This window comes from Schistocerca gregaria, chromosome X (assembly GCF_023897955.1).
Source record: "Schistocerca gregaria isolate iqSchGreg1 chromosome X, iqSchGreg1.2, whole genome shotgun sequence".
Classification (NCBI taxonomy): Eukaryota; Metazoa; Arthropoda; class Insecta; order Orthoptera; family Acrididae; genus Schistocerca; species Schistocerca gregaria.
In genome coordinates, this window is record NC_064931.1 from 362,095,479 (window position 1) to 362,110,722 (window position 15,244).

Sequence of the window (15,244 nt, forward strand, 5' to 3'; positions counted from 1 at the left end):
CTGGAATAAATCAGTAAAAATAACATCAGTCATTAACGGTATCTTACATCTATGAAGACTGAGCCAAAAATTCTATTAAATTGCTGTGGCTGTGTTCCCATAAAATTTCGTGTGTCTAGGGAAGAGAGACCGAGTGTTCCATGATACTTTATCTTGGCAGCAACTTTGGCCCAGACATCCATCATTTTGTTCCAGAAAAGCTTCATTGGGTACTTGAGTAACAGTTACTGCTGTATGCTTCGACAACAGACACACCCTCTTTCTGCTCTGTTTGCCTCGAATATTCCCTGTCCCCTACTTCATTTTCTTTTACGTATTTGGTTTGTGGAAAAATGGAAATTCCCTGTGGCTAGGGCCTCCCGTCGGGTAGACCGTTCTTTCGAGGTGACGCCACTTCGGCGACTTATAATAGTAAGGACAACACAACACCCAGTCTCTGAGCGGAGAAAATCTCCGACCCAGCCGGGAATCGAACCCGGGCCCTTAGGTATAATATGCCGTCTCGCTGATCACTCACCCACTAGGGGCGGACATTTGGTGGGTAGTAGATACAGTTACTTTGGTTCGAATATACGGTATCTATAGCTATACAGAAAAAAGAAAGAAGGATAGCGTAGTACGATAAAAAAGAAGACTAAGAATCAGAAAGCACAAGAAGCTTTTCACAACATAGAATGAAATTATCATGGTGAATTGCATGAGTCTTCACAGTGTCCCACATTTCAAACGCCACACGGGAATACATGGTGGCTGAAAAGTTTTGTCAAGTTAAAAAATAAAAAGAGCATATAACACAAAAATGTTACGCAGTGAAAGTCGTATATAATTTATAAGAGCTCAGAGCTCATAATTAACTTAATTGTAACTTTCAATTTATGTAATTATTGTCACTTTTAAATCTGAATATTGTTCCAAATAAGAGCGTTAATTACGTGGGATGAAATTTCGAAGCTTTTTAAGTGACACAATGGCGCAAAACACACCACATTCGATGTCATAATGTATCTGATGTATAAATTTAATTTTTCTGTTATAATTATCTTTTATCACTGTGTTTCCTGCTAAACCACCAAAAATGCACGCATATAAATGATACATTTTGTCAACGATACGTCTTCGGTTCACAGACGTGACTGAAAGTTTGAAATAAGTAAGTGTAGTTTCTATGCATTGTTTACTCAAAACTAAGCAATGAGAATAATATGTGGTGCCCACTCACAGTCACCTAACATGAGTTTTTTCCTCTCAGATTTTCTCAATGCACCTTCAGTACGTATATTTGTCTCGTAACAAAATTCGTAATAACGTCCAAAGTTGCAAATAGTCTTTCATTACTTATTAATAAAGCTGTCAGAGGCTCAGTAACGAATTAAGTACGCAGTCACAAAGTTTTGATCGGTTGCCCAATAATATAGAGTGACAGATACCAAAGCCAATTTTGCATGTAGTCTGCAACATTTCATTTGGACAAATCCTTCTCGTATTCTGTAGATGACTACCTAATTAAACACTGGGATCAGAGGAGACAACTATGTTTACACAGTTCCTAAATGAATTTTCCGCCTCACGCACGAGTAATGAAGAGCTCCACTTTTTTCACTGTTACTACTTTAAAGCCTGTGCGTTTTAGGAATCTGTTAACAGCCAGCACCCAGTCATACACACAACCAAATGAGATATACATAAGCTGTACGTCCGCTATTGGGTGATGGTATGCAGGACCCCTCCCTCCCCCACCCCCCTTTCCCCCGTTCTGCCAATCACCAAAAATAACCGTTTCTAATCTACCTGAAATTCAATGGTATACACAAGTTAACAGCCTAAACATTCTACTCTCAACGAATTGGTTACCACCAAGTGCTTAGAAAATAAGTATTTATCTCAGCAAGCACAGCTTTAGGCTTCACATGTAGCATGTGCTCAAATTCTTCTCAACCATTGCAAGGAACATAAAAAATCGATGTTCCGGAGACATCGGTAGTTAAAAAGATGAGATCTCGGAGGATGATACGGCAGTACATATTGTGGTGATTCTTTGGTACGTATCGTGATTCGTGATTGGGGCTTCATGGTAGACTGCAGCTTACAGAAAAAATTAAGAGGACCTGGGGATGTGGCAGACTTTTTTACTACAGTTTGATCATAGCTGCTGTTTTGTTGGAGCAGAGCGCTTTTCAGCGCACCGAATTAGGTTACAAAGGTCATCAAATTAATTATGATCTTTGCAGTCAGTTTTATCGCTGCTTCCTGTCCTATCCATCGGCCAAGAATTTAGCAATTTAGTATTTGCGTGGCAACACGGGAAAACTGAGCCGAATAGCCATCATGTTGGAGCCACATACATGTCGCTTTTGCAGTGTCATCTCTCCAATAACATCAATAAAAAGTTTCCTTCAGATGTGAGTAAGTATTTCCTTTTTAAGGGGCTGCAGAAGCTCCCTACGTCGTCACACGATACGTTTACTATTCACGGTCGTTACTGTTTTGCTTGACCAAGACAGGATTTTAAGCTGCTCAATTAGGCATGCTATGTATATTTACATTAGCGTGGTTAATAAACCTTGCTCCCTCAATACAGCCCATGATTTTCAAAAACGCAGTAACGTCTCTGAAGTGTTGCAGAAAAAACCCATCAAATTCTATACGACGTTTGACTTCATGTGCCTCTAACGTCAGATGCACTGACAGATGAAAGGGATGAATCTGATATCGTAATACGTATCGTGCCACGCTTGTCGATTTTTTGCTCTGTCAGTTGTAGTTCTTCCTTTTACCTCGACCTTTATCGTGTCCGTTCGCACAAGGGTCATCATAATTGATACAAGTGCCTGGAGCGTCTGATACCATCGATCAGGATATGTTTTCGGCAGTGCAGGCAAGTGAATAGTCGAAAGGCAATATAACAACACAATCTGATGCGAATTCCCGACTTGACGGTGTTCACACCGCAATAGGCGATCTTGGCACTTTTCTAGGATAAATTTGATAAAAGTTTGAACTCAAGTTTTTAAGAGCTGTCGAATGCCGTTAATAAAGAATATCTTTCCATTTGAAACCTTCACTCTTGTTTCGATTTATCAGATGATACAAGAGTTAAGATGATCAGCCAAACAACAAAAATATTTTCACCGGCGTACTACTATTTGCCGAAAAATTCATTTCGATATCTCGAACCATTCGCTAAGTACAGAAGTTGTTACAGCTTAAGCGATTGAACATTCATAAACAAAACCCGATAATTTGTTTATATTCCTAACACTCCCAGTAATTATAGACACGCATCTCCCCATTGCTTTCTTAGGTACTCTCAGTTTTTGGAAGGCGTTATTGTGTTAATTCCAAAATGATAATACATACTGATCGTAAACTCTCCTTTTTTAAGCCCCCACAGGAAACTTGGTTCTATAAATCCTGTATGGTACTCCAAAAGTATTACAAGCGATTCGCTCTCTTCTCTTAAATTTTTTTCCCACATAGTTATCTTCATCTGTCCTAAGACTAAAAATTCATCTACTTCATTGTTAATTCACACTACTTTCTTTTCAATATACGGGTTACATATTATTTTAGTCTTTTGGTAATTGATTTTCAAATCTGCTTTCAACTTACTCTATGGAGTTCTTCCAGTCGTGTTGGAACTGCACTTGAGGCGAACAGTATGGTACAATCAGGGAAACGAATATACAGGGTGTTCATTTTAACTGAAGACATTGAAATATCTCGAAAACTACACATTTGATCAAAAGAAACTATGATTATGATTTTTTTGTCTCGGAGAAGGACATCCAACGATATCATATCCAACCCGCCACCCCACCCCACGCGTGGGTGGAGCGGGCAAAGTTGAAAACTTCCATTGGAACCCCTATTTTTTTATTGCAGATTACAATTCTACGGCAAAATCTGCACACATTTTGTCTGAAGCATTTTCTTCGTTTCACCACAGATGGCGTTATAATCAGAGAAATGGAAATGGGTACGTAATCGTAATTTCGACACGCTGCTCATTGGCCCCTCAATATCCCATGGCTGTGGGACCCCACCTCCATGTTGTGAGAGGAGGACATGCCAGTGTATCATGACTTCTAGTTAGAAACTCCATTTACAACGTTGTACTCCTCCGACATAATCAGCAGGGGCTACTTAACACGCCGTGAAGCGAACTGCGACGTACCTAACAGGCAGTACACGGCGATGGGGATCACGCATCGGGCAGACGTAGAACATTACAATACTTGCACAGTCTTTGTAGCCTGCATAAGTATCTACTATTTGGAGAACAGACGTGCAAGTGGACTATGAATGTTGCAACCACAGAAGAAAAACCTGAAATGATCCTGATTTACGGAGAATGTAGGAGAAGTGTTGAGACTACTATTTCCTTCTACGCCGAGCGTTTTCCTAAGGAAGCTCACTCTCGTTCGTTCTTTTACAAGGTTGTGAACGCCCTTATGTCTGGCAGTGTATAGACCGACAAAAGGAAACTAAGCACACGTGTTACAGGAGAAGTTCATGAAATAGCTGTACTGGCGGCAGTGCACCACAACCCACGAATAATCGCCCGGTAGTTAGACCACGATTTCAGTGGATCCGTAGATATGATTGTCACTAAATCATCAGTGTCATAGAAACAACTTTCACAGCATAAATAACTTCATGGCACCGATTTCCATAACCGGGTAGTGTTCTGTGAATGGCCACGACAACAAATGCAAATCAACTCCCCCATCGTTATGCATTACTGGAGCGTAGGCAGTCCTCACTGGTTACGGCAAGCTGACGGTCAACGTCCTTTATTGGGTAACAAACTCATTGGTACGTTTTTATCGACAGCACGTCGAGTGGACGTAAATATTGAACGTATATGGAACAGGAGCTGCCGGTACAACTGATGGATGTTGCCCTGCACGTTCGGCAACGTATGTGATTTCAGCATGATAGCTGCCCAGTGCATTACGCAACTGAAGCACGGGTAGTATTCGGCCGTGAGCCGGCCACTGTGGCCGAGCGGTTCTCGGTGCTTCAGCCCGGAACCGCGTTGCTATTACGGTCGCAGGTTTGAATCCTGCCTCGGTCATGGATGTGTGTAATGTCCTTAGACTGGTTAAGTTTAAGTAGTTCTAAGTCTAGGGGACTGATGACCTCAGATGTTAAGTCCCATGGTGCTCAGAACCTCAGATATTAAGTCCCATAGTCTGTTGTGGGGGTTGAAGGGACCAGACTACAAAGGCCGTCTGTCTAAGTCCCATAATGCTTAGAACCATTTTTTATTCGACCGTGTTTACACTGGTCGTTGGATCGACAGAGGTGGCCCTATTAATTGGCTTGTAGTTCGCCGGATTTGAATTCGCCAGATTCCTTTCTGTGGGGATATTTAAAGATAAAAAGTACCAGCAAGTGCCAACAGGCAATGAAGACATGATCGACCACATCAGATGCGCCTGTGCAGACATTACCACAGATGTGCCTCTGAACTGTGTGTGGCCTTTTGAAAAGCGGATCACTAAGCATATTGGAATTGGCTGCAAGACGCTTGAACACTTACTCTAACGGGAAAACAGAATAGCGTGCGCCTCGAGCCACGGTTACAGTAGCGCGTCGAGTAATCAGTCCCCTGTTCGATATGTCGGTGGAATACAACGATGCGAATGTAGTTTTCAACTAGAAGTTATGAAATACTGCCCTGTCTGCAGTTGCAGCATGAAGGTGGGGTCCTACGTGCCACTGGATATTCAGGGACCATTGAGTAGCATATCGTAAATTACAGTTGTGTACCCATTTCTATTACTCCGATTAGAGCACCATCTGTGGCGAAACCAAGACAAAGGTTCAAGCAAAACGTGTATAGATTTTGGCGTAGAATTGTAATCAGCAATAAAAAACGAGAGTTCCCCTTGAAGATTTCATGTTGTTCCCCGCCACTCAAGCACGAGGTAGGGTGGAAGAGTCGAATCTGGTAACATTGGATATCCCCCTCCAAGGCAAACAAATTGGAATTCCAATTTGTTTTTGATTCGGTGTGTAATTTTCGAGATATTTCAGTGTTTTCAATTGTATAACTGACCCCTATGAGGAGGGCCCCTGACTACCGCCGCACCACCTCTTGGATATCAGAATTCAGTGTATTAGAGTGCATTAACTGCATTCGAATAGGAAATTCTGTTCCTGGTCTGTGGCCAAATCTGAAAGTAAAAATATTCTCTTTCATCTATAGACACGTAGGTGAACTGTATGTCAATTGTTTTGAATTAGCTACGATTACTGGAGTCGGAGAAATTTAATGGGTAAAGATAATCTGGTTGTTAGAACGATGGTGGCGTTAGTGTTGTGAGGTTTATAGATTTACTTTTAACCCTTAGTTATCGCTACATTATGTCTCAAAACACAAGTAATCATCAACGCTCATGAAGAACATGAAAGACCACTTTCAGTAAAACAAGTGGTCATTGCATTAAACGATACAATTCGCCCCTGCATGTCTATCTTGAGCTCTTTTCTCTTGAAATTATTTCCTATGCTCTAAATTGAGTCTGCTTCGTGGAAAAAGTGCATTCCTGTTACGGAAGGGATGTGTACGTTAGATCATGGAAAACGCGAAGCGCAGAATACAAAAGGAGAAGGATGACAGTTGAGTGGAGTCTGACTAAAATTGTCCAGGAGAGAGAAGAAAACTTGACCTAGCTTTGTAATAATGAATAGTGTGGGGCTTTACACTTCATTATGTTACTCTGTGACGCCCAAGGAGCACGTTTTTCCTATACATCTAAAACAGTTCACATAGACGTTGACTAGTAGGATGTATTCAGTATACACTCATATATTTTAGTTGAGGTTATATGCCCTCGATGGGACACCACGTGCATCACTTCGTTATATAGGAAACAGAACCACTGACGACAACGTTACTGTCAATACCATCATCACTGCATCGCATTAGAGTTGACCTGTGTAAGACATGTAGAAAACTATTTTTCCATTTGTAACAATTTATTCATAGGTGCAGCTAACATGCCGGCCTAGTAGAAAGGCACATAGACTGTAATTTCTCGTAATAAATTTTCTCTCTGCTAACCTTTCTTGGAACTAACGATGCTGCTCATTATACGCTAATATTTGCACGTTTGTTTCCTCTTCTGCTTCGCTTAAGCTCATAACCGTACATTTCTTCAGAAGCGGCAATTTTAAGTATTCGCCAAACATTCCGTTGTTAACAGGTCAACCCCTTATGAGATGGCAAAATACGTGTAATTCACAGAGAACATCCAAGTTACTTTCAGAGGGCAGCGAATTAGGAGCTAGAAGCAGCAGGACCTACATGATTCGGAAACAACTTTAAGGTAAATTTTGTTGTGATGAGTGGATAATTATCGGTGATAGACGGTCTAACCCAGTATTAGCACTCGAAAAAAAATTGGAGATTTGTGTGATTTGTAGCGACGACTGTGTGGACTTGTCGTTGACGAATGCCTGGGCTGCACCTGTCTTTAGGCTGGCGCGCGATACTTTCCCCCTCAGCGGGCCTGAATATCTGTATTTACGAAGACGCGGGCAGGCAGGGAGGGCGATACTTGTGAAACCATAATAACAGATATTTAGTGCACTCTGCGCTCCGAGGACTAAGGCCGTGTTTGTTTTGCCAGCAGACTACCACTGAAAGCGTGTTTTTATCTCGTTGAAGGGTGTTCATCTGTAGCTGGGCCTAACGACGTGGAAGCAAGCTGCATGGCAGCTCATGACAGATAAACCAATGTTAGTAACATTACTTAACCAGTCCGCCCACTGCGATTATTGACTTGTGTGTTTATAACTAAAACAAAAACACGCTCGTTCGGAGCAGCTGTCAGACCACCTTTAAGTCTCTCCCTCTCACAGCCGCTCCTCGGCTGCCGCCTGCGGGCTCTGCCTAAAAGCACTTACGACCTCTGCTCTTCATAAACAGGCGTGTCAATCACATCTCAACATTGATGCACTGCATTTTTTACCAGTCTGTTTTACCCTTGGGATTAGTGGTCAATCAAGTTTTCGTTCAGTTTATTTGTAATATATAAATTAGCTTAAGAAGACGGCTTGAAAAGGCTCCAGTCACAGTAATTACTCTATTTGCAATGCTTAATCGTCAGTTAAGATTCCTATAACGTATACAGCTATGAAATCTGCCGATTTCCCCCGAAAAGTGAAGTACCTTTTAAAAGATACTAAAGCGCTTGAAATAGTGAACTAAGCGAAGCTCGAGAAATGTGAGACTTTTTAAGCAGGGTGTTCTAATAACAACAATACCTGCACTTTTCCGTCACGTCGCACTCGCTTCAACACTCGCTAAAAAAACGAATTATTTTCGTAAGGAGGACTTTTAATGCTTCTCGGGAGCTTTAGCAACAGTATTATTGTTATTTCATATTGTAATAGCTGTCCCCCTGCGGCGATACCTGAAGTTGTAGATCTTGCAGGAACAGCTCTGCCTTAACTAAATGGAAGTTATCATTTGCGGCAGATGTGGTACTTTAATTACTGCACTTTCAACATTTGCTGTAGATAAATGTGTGAAAGGAAAAACGATAAGCAAACTATGTTCTTATGAGCATTGGAACAGTTGTTACCGTGCATTATTAGGCAATTTAACTGTCACCATTAGAAAATTGAAAAGAGAGTAGCGTGCATGATTGAAGTTGGTATCATTCAAGTTCGTTCTACACAGGGTGAGTTTGGAATGCTTGTTTCGGCCTACATGTATATCTCGTAACATACTCATTTACTTATGTGCGAAAAAAAAGTCGGTTCCCATTCAACTCACTATGGACGGATTGTTTATCGTCACATTAACAAACAAACATTGTTACGTAAGACGAGTGATTCAGGTGCTACAGAATAACTTTCAACACGCAACCGAAAAATGTGGTTATTTGAACTCTGGGGCGAGACACTGTTATTTAATTTGCCTTTGTTATTAATTTTTTTTCTCGTCTAACTCATTAACAACTACACGTTCTTTGGAAGGGAAATAACACTAAATACTATTAAACGCTGATAACGATCACATGAGAGGCATATGAGCAACTCATTAGACACTGTCACAGTAATCGGTGTTCCGAGAACATTGAAGGTTCTTCAAAGCTGTATTTGTGCGAACAATAAGGCAATATTTAGCGTAGCACCATACTAATGATAGTAACTTCCCTGCTCCCACTAAGTTCAAAAGGCTAGCAAACATGTGAATCCGCTATCATTACTTCAGTGATACATGTTGCAAGGTTTGCTCCCAAAGTAACAGGTTAGCGTAATTCTTTGGTAGGGACAATCAGTTTCTAGAAAACCTGAGCTTAAACTCTAAAAATGACACAGAAACCACAGTTACTTTGAAAAACGTAACCTGCAGTCACAAAAGGGGAGCTCCAACTTAGATTATCCATCATCAATATCGACATTGTCAGTAGCCGAACGATCGACAGCAAATTGGTCATCAGGAAACATATATACAGTAGCCAGCGTCAATTTCTTTCCCGAACCAATCATTTACGTCATCCAAACCGATGTCTCGACATCCTGGAATATTTACAAGTACTTCAACAAGTTCTGACATACATTTTCGCCGTTTCTTTCTTTAATGAAGAAGTTACATCAATGGACTCACATATGTTTGGTTATATATTTTTCCAGGTATTCACGAACATTAACTTGGCAGCATTGTTCTACACAGACACAATAATAACAGTCACGTCTTTAACATTTATAAATTTTTGAAATGTTATCACTCCATCCTCCCCTGTTCTTCTACAAGTTTGCTTAGCACCCGTTTCTAATATACACGCATATTTTCCAGAACTTCGTTGTCCAATGGTTGCAAGAGTGCTGCTACGTAAGGGCAGTAGAAAATCCTTTTTGATGTCGCCGTTGACCAGTTTTTCTACAATCGGATATGACAAGGCTTTGTCAGTCAACAATATAGCCTTCAGAGTCAAATCTTCATGTTTCAGAAGTTTTGTTTAAAAGCAAACTGTCGACACACACTTAATTAGATCGGTAGATGAGGAGGTGCCGAACAGAATTGGGGAGAAAAGAAATTTGTGACAAAACGCGACCAAAAGAAAGGATGTGTTTGATAGGACACATTATGAAACATTAAATGGTCACCAATTCAGTACTTGACGTAAGTATGGGGGCTTAAAATCGTAGAGGGGGACCTAGTGATGAATATAGGAATATAAGTTGCAGTGGTTATTTGGAGATGAAGAGCCCGGCACACGACAGTGGAGCATAGAGAGCTGAAGACCAAAAAAACAGTTGTTGCAACCCCTTTATTAATATTTCCTGCTGTATCGCCTACTGTGATATTTTCTCCTTTAATTAAACTTTTAATTCACTTGCGCTTACCTGTGTCATTCTTTACCCCGAAAATTAATGTTCAATGAATACAATTAAGTCCTCGCACTGCTGCTGTATATTCAACGCTTATCTCACTGTTTCATTTTGTCTTCGGCTTTCCCATTTCCTGAATTAATTATGCCGGGTCGCATCATTTCTTTACTGTTAGCTACCGTGGCTACATCTATTATCCACTTTGTTTAATTATTCTAAAGCCACTACAGAGGCATTTAAGTAACTATTTGTTTTTCAAATCAAGTGTTATTCCTCTTATCAGCATTGTAGAGGTCATAAAAGACAAGTTCAAACGTGTACTCAAAGTTAATTTCTGTAGAGGAAATTTTAGCAAAAGCAGTTATGAAATATTAAGTAGTGGTGCGTCAGTGTAACTCATTTCGGAACCACTGTGTGATTGAAAATTGTCCAAGTGAAGTAAAACTATGGTGAGTCAGTAGATTTGGCCTTTCTTCTTTGCACAGTCTTCGACTATTTCTGTGAAACGTCCTACAACTGACACTAAAGCCTGATAGAAGCCTTTAAGAAAGCACATGACTTCTGTAAAGTGCTGTATCTCAATCAGTTCACCTGTAGAGGAGGCCTCCCGAGGTCAACAAAAGTATAGAAACTACACACTCACTGAGGGTTATTGAGACTGAAATCGCTGTAAACGACGTGGTCATGGCCGGCCGTTGTGGCCGAGGGGATCTAGGCGCTTCAGTCTGGAACCGCGCGACCGCTACGGTCGCAGGTTCGAATCCTACATCGGGCATGGATGAGTGTGATGTCCTTAGCTTAGTTAGGTTGATGTAGTTCTAAGTTCTAGGTGACTGATGACCTCAGATGTTAAGTCCCGTAGGCCGGCCGAAGTAGCCGTGCGGTTCTAGGCGCTGCAGTCTGGAACCGGGAGACCGCTACGGTCGCAGGTTCGAATCCTGCCTCGGGCATGGATGTGTGTGATGTCCTTAGGTTAAATAGGTTTAACTAGTTCTAAGTTCTAGGGGACTACTGTCCTCAGAAGATGTATCCCATAGTGTTCAGAGCAATTTGAACCATTTTTTTTAAAGTCGCATAGTGCGCAGAGCCATTTGAACCATTTGACTTAGGTCTTGCGCAGTTTCACTAGCGCGATTAAGCTGAATGCCGGGACGGTCCCTTCGTAAAAGTCACAGCCAATTTACTTAGCCATTCATGTGTGATCTGAGTTAACATTACTAATGTTCTCGTAGTCGACTAGACGTTAAGCGGTATACCCTTCAATCTTCCTTTTACAGGAGAAATTCCTTAGCATCGAAGTGTTGCAGTAAAAAAATGGCACTTTAACTTGTAACAACGTTTAGACGTATTTGAGTAATGGAGTAAAAGCAACCTAAATGCACAACCTCATTCTTCTCTAAATCTGGGAGGCTGAGAAATATTCCATAAATGGCCATCTTTCACGTGCTACACTGCTTTCTCAATACACTGAGGCGCTAATTTATTATTTTATATTTACTATCAATTACAACATCAAATAAGACTCACAATACCTTTACGTAGGGTGTGTATGTCCGGGGGAGTTGAACGACAGAGTGAGACAGACCAATGGCGTATTTCACAAATGCGGTGCTAAAGAGCAGCTCCCGCTTCTTATAAGGAAGCTCTTTTGTGAACAAACGTGGTGCAGTAGTGTCGCTTCCATTTTCATGTCAGTTCTGGAGAAGAATTACATTCTCTGTGCGGGTAACCCGAAAAATTTTCTTGTGTAGTTCATGAGCTTTACAAATGTGTAGGTCTGAAACTAACCTCAAATTACTAACGGGTTCGCTATATGCAAGTAGCAGTCTGGATGGTGCATCTCTCCCAGATTGTCTGGAGAGATGGACCAATGTTATTTGGTAAGAATGGACCACTTGTTTTAATGTGGGAGAAAGGAGCACAATTAAATTTAGCCTCAAGGCATCTGGAATAATCTCACTGAAGATAGCCGCAGTCCAAAACTATGCTTATTCGTGCAAAGATACGTCTGTGTCAACAAATGGAATGGCAGAATTTCACACGCAGGCCAACCAGCCACTTCAAAGCTCATGAAAAGACCTAGTGGTCCCAAGCTCATAACAAAAGCAGAGATATCTGCATAATTCAAGTTCCTTCGCGGACACAACTTCTGACCCCATTTCCACTAAACCTAAAACTTCAAAGATTACGGCCTCGAAACTATTTCCAACCCGACAGAGAGAAAACGTTTGGAAGTAATGTAACCTGTTTCTTCTATTGAAAAAACTATTAATTTTAAATGGAAGGCAGCAACTGTATCTAAAGCGCTAGAATTTGCAGAAAATACTGGAACTATATAGAAAAAGAAGGATAAGAAAGGAAAAGAAATAAAAAAATGTTCAAATGTTTGTGAAATCTTATGGGACTTAACTTCTAAGGTCATAAGTCAATAAGCCTACACACCACTTAAATTATTCTGAGGACAAACACACACACCTATGCCCGAGGGAGGACTCGAACCTCCGCCGGGACCAGCAGCATAGACCAGGACTGCGGCGCCTAAGACCGCTCGGCTAATCCCGCGCCCCAAAGGAAATAAGAAATGCTCAAAATAATCACCAATGGAAAATACTAATGAAGAGAAAATAGACTGAAGGAAATAACAAAAGAAAATACTACAAATAGCACGCAGTGTTCATCAAATGCAGACACTGTAGACGATAACGAAAGTAGCTTTGATGGATGGGAGGAAGATGAAGGTGTTGGTTGTGGCTAATTCTATTACGAAGCTAATGAAACTGACGACTGGATTCATTGTGTTTCGTTTTCACGATGGTCGCGTTAATGTTATTCAACATCTGTTAAAAAATGTAAGTGCTGTGAGGAGAGAAAGATAGGCTTACGCTTGAACAAAACCAACTACTCATTGGAAAGGCAAAATTAATTAAGATTTATAATAAACTTCTCCAATTGTTTTGGACTAAAATAATTAATGTATAGTCCTGTAGTCATTAAACCATATTCTAAATAAGAATACGTAACTTTAATTCACTCTTTTCTTCAAATGTTCAAATGTGTGTGAATTCCTAAGGGACGAAACTGCTGAGGTCATCGGTGCCTAGATTTACACACTACGTAAGCTAACATTCGCTAAGGACAACACACACACACACACACATGCCTTAAGGAGGGTTCGAACCTCCGGCGGGAGGGGCCGCGCCATACGTGACACGGTGCTTCTAACGGCGCTGCACACGTTTTTCTTCATGTATAGCCATTTTTATATGGTGCATCTCTCCCAGTACACTGTTCGATCTCACCCATGCACTTATGGTTGAGATGGACCACTCATGTATAATTTAATGTTATCATATCTCTTTTATTTTAAGTGGCAGTACCGCAGTAATATATTGTACTTAAGTTTATACGACACTCTATGCGAACAAGCTGTCAGATATAAAAAGAAGTTGAAAAAGACACAAATTTTATTCTGAGAAACAAAAGTGGCCGAAAGTGGCCAGTCTCACAAAAAAAATGAATGGTTGTCAGTACACAAGTAACATGTGTTCCCAAACCTTGAAAGTATCAGATTTCACCGCCGTGGGGTCCATGTTAGTCTCATCGTCAGTAATTGTTTATAATAACTTTTTGTGGTAATCCGTCCAATGTTTCTGCAACATCATACAGGGTAGTGTACCTGTTTAGAAATTTTCAATTGCAGCACAAGAATTAAAGGAACTTACACAAAATCGTGATGCTCTAGTCTAGCTGTAAGACATAATATGACAAAACATTTTCTTTATCGCAGCCATTTGACAAGCAAACTCGACCAATACATTTTTGTTATTAGAAGAGAAATGATTCAGCCGCTCATTCATGTTCTCCATCAGTTTAGTTCGACTGCAGAACTGAGTAACGCCCCTCTCTGTCTATCTCCTCTTTCCTTTCTGTCCATTTCTTCTCCCCTCCCTCTCTCTCTCTATCTCTCTCTGTCGCCCCTGCACCTCCCTCTCTATCTGCTCCTCTTTCGTTTCTGCCCGTTTTTCCCTTCCCCTCTCTCTGCCCATCTCTTCTTCTCCCCTATCTGTGTCCATGTCCTCTCTGTCTGTCCAACTCTTCCTGGCTGCTTCCCTCTCCACGTTATCATCACCATCCCATTAGGGGGTTGCTGGTTCTCACGACCACAGTGTTCCTTTCTAGATATTAAGCAGTATGTGTGCCAAGTTTTGTAGAAATTGATCCACGGGTTTACGACGAGGTTTTTACTCTTCCTTTGTCCGCGTATGCATACGCCACATATATTTCATATATTCCAGCAGCCTTTTCAGTAGTTGCAGGGGCAACAGTCTGGATGATTGACTGATCTGGCCTTGCAACATTAACCAAAACGGCGTTGCTGTGCTGGTACTGCGAACGGCTGAAAGCAAGGGGAAACTACAGCCGTAATTTTTCCCGAGGACATGCAGCTTTACTGTATGATTAAATGATGATGGCATCCTCTTGGGTAAAATATTCCGGAGGTAAAATAGTCCCCCATTCGGATCTCCGGGCGGGGACTACTCAGGAGGATGTCGTTATCACGAGAAAGAATACTGGCGTTCTACGGATCGGAGCGTGGAATGTCAGATCCCTTAATCGGGCAGGTAGGTTAGAAAATTTGAAAAGGGAAATGGATAGGTTAAAGTTAGATATAGTGGGAATTAGTGAAGTTCGGTGGCAGGAGGAACAAGACTTCTGGTCAGGTGATTACAGGGTTATAAACACAAAATCAAATAGGGGTAATGCAGGAGTAGGTTTAATAATGAATAGGAAAATAGGAATGCGGGTAAGCTACTACAAACAGCATAGTGACCGCATTATTGTGGCCAAGATAGATACGAAGCCCACACCTACTACAGTAGTACAAGTTTAT